Below are 3,128 nucleotides of genomic sequence, written 5' to 3'. Positions count from 1 at the left end.
ATAACAACAACAAAACCACAAACAAAAATGACAAAACAAACCCTGTGTCTACTGAAAGTTCAAAATAATGTACTTAATTACGTCTGTGAGTCACCCATAGGGAAAATTCAGGCTCAAAAGACTCATCGATGACTTACAAGCTTTACTCAGCCAACCAGCTTTTAAGACAATTTTCCCCAGCTTCAGCAGTTCTTGCAAGTTCATGACTATGAGCAACAGATTTTCTGTGACTAAAATAGCGAAGCTATCCATTACCATATACTTAGTTTATGGCATATCATAAAACCCTGACAGGTTTCAACACAGCCCACAGTATTCAACAAACAAGTCTTTTGCCAGCAAATTCTCATCAATTGCATCATTGCATGAAATTTCCCATTTCAGCTGGGGGCTTGCCCAAAGAAGTGAAGAATGTGGCCTTTGAAGGGTTTTGTCCCTGCTCACAGTTTTAATTAATCACTAATGAATAATTTTGTTTTCTTCTCCTATTTTTGTTCCAAAAGCATGTATCTTTCCTGACCTCTTAAAGAGAACAATAACAAGATGAGTCCCCAGAATTTTATTTTACCTCAGTATATTTAAAATGCTGTGGAGCTACGTGTTTAAAGTGATTAAGGGCAAGCATTTCTCTCTCTTAAGGAGGTCTTTTCTCTCTACAGTTAGTGGCCAAACACATCAAAAAGTGAGTACCTTTGAGATATTTTCTACTGTGACTACAATTAAACTTGTGCATTCATACAGGTTACATGAGACCTTTGCACCTGAAACAGTGACAAGCTGGAGCAAAACTCTCCATCTGGGGATCAGAAATTCCTTCTGATAGCTTTTGGGGTTGTTTTGATTTAAGTTAATGGGACTTACTCATACTGTCCAGGAATACTTCAAAATTGTTTCATTTTTTTTATCTCAGTGATTGCAAGTGGTTCTTTTTCCACCAGGACATTTGTCTTTGCAAGAGTAAGAAGAATCACCCCTTTTGTGCAAAAGAAGTAGGAAGAAATTAAAGTACAAGTAAAATCTGGTCTCATGTTATTTTTACTTGCATGTTTCTACTTTGAACAGTAGTAATAGGAAAGTACATCCCAAATAAAGCAGATGCCATGCAAAAGTCTATTTCACCACGAATGACTGGGAAGACAGTTTGGTAGTGAAGCCAACATCTACCAGCTGGTGCAGTCTAAGAATAGAGGTTGATGTCTATTCTGTCAATTTATGTCTAATCTTCAAAATTCGAAAGAGACTCAAAAATAGCCTATGGTAAATCATTCCTTATTTGGCCAATAACATTTGATTACCTAGAAGTAAAATAAAATACAATTTGTCAAGAAGAAAAAAGATTTTTCAAGGTTGTAGTGCAGGAGAGGAAGATGAGGAAAGGACGAAAGGGTAAAGTTTGTTTCCCCATCACGTACATATTTCTACCTGATCAGTCTCTACGTCTTTGAACATGCAAACTGAACCTAGACCAAAAGGAAATAGTTTGTGAAAAAAAAAGTACATTTTCTAACAGACAAGGCAACAGCATCAGCTCTCAGGCAAATCCAAATATTCCAATGTGACCCTAGGGATCATTTCCCATAAGTACACTTCTTGCAACAGAGGGGCCCTTAAGTTCTTCCAGAAGTAAGAGGGGACAAAAATATTTAGTGTCCTTTATTTGACATTCAGTTCAAATCAGGATTTCAGGTTTGATTCTGATTTCCCAGTTGTATACTTATCATTATTAGTTTCTGTTTGCAATCTCAGCATGTGTGAGCTGCACCCCCTTCAAACAAAACTAAACTGGAAGGTGAGCCAAGGGGCACACCTTGAAGTGGTAAACTTCAAAATTGTTTCATTATCAGTCTTCAACCCAATTTATCAGTCTAGAGCTCAGCTGTGTACAGTGCATACAGTGTAGCTACAAACCAAGCCACACCAGGCTGGGCAAAGCAGAAGATACTACTTTCAAGAGCACCAAACTGGAAGTAAGTTGTTTACAGAAAATTCATCACCTTCACAAAAGAAGCAGACAAAGCTTTTATTTGATTTTCTGTAAGCATCTGGATAGAACTGGAACTAACCATATGCCTGCCAGCATGCTAGCAGAATATGTGATAAATTATTAAATAACGCATATTAAAAAACAAAACTATTAACAACTTCTAAGATTAGACACAAGATCAGGAGCAAAAGTCCTTTCTCCCATGAGTTCTGTCTTAAAGTAGATTTGTGAAATATACAATCTAATGTAATCTAAAATTGGAAGTTGAAACAAAATAATTACATTGACATGAGAACTAACTTTAATGCTTACTTCCTATTCAGAGTAGTAATATTCAGATTAATTTAATATCAACAAATATTACTTGATCTAAATCAAAATGGACTGCAATTTTACCTGTATTTCAATTACATTATTACCTTACAGCATCATGATATAAAATAGCAGTCCTAGGATAGAGGAAAATACACTTTCCACCTTCTGTGGAGATTAAATTACATTTAAATCCATTATACTCCTTGAAAATAGAATTCTCATTAATCTACATGAGGTTAACATAATGTCTCCATTCAAAATTCAGCTATACTTTATCTCCCAGACATATATTTGACTGTCATTAAAGTAAGCACTCGGTTTATAATTAGTAGTCCTTAACACTCAGTATTTACTGGGTCCATGCTGATAGATTGATAGCTTGTCTAATTTTATTTTCTCACTTAACTTTTCAAATCCCACTTCAGTGCAAAAAAAGTCTCAGAAGCTCATTTTCTATACAACCTTTTACATATTCTGGCCCGTTGCTAAGGCATCTGTTGAAAGTGTTGGCCAACAGTAAACCACATGTGCTTTCCTTCCATCTCTGCCATAGTTTTATTCCAGCACTGTTCGTATTTGGGCAGAAAAGACACTATTCCCATTTCCTAAGGAAGAAAAGCTCTTCTTTTTCTCTGCCTAGGAACTCCTGTTACCTGTGAAATCACTGCTTCAAAGCAATAGCTGGCTATGTCATGTGACAGCAGGGACTCAGGGAAGCAGCACTGCTGCCTGAAGGAAGGTCTAATGACAGTTTTATCCTCCTGTGCTCTCTTCCATCTGCTGCATACTTTTTCTTTCAAACATTTTTGGTACTCTCACATACTTTCCT

Source organism: Merops nubicus, unplaced genomic scaffold, assembly GCF_000691845.1.
Source record: "Merops nubicus isolate BGI_N331 unplaced genomic scaffold, ASM69184v1 scaffold3132, whole genome shotgun sequence".
Taxonomy (NCBI): Eukaryota; Metazoa; Chordata; class Aves; order Coraciiformes; family Meropidae; genus Merops; species Merops nubicus.
The sequence above is the reverse complement of the archived record's forward strand: the minus strand, read 5'-3'. Positions refer to the sequence as shown.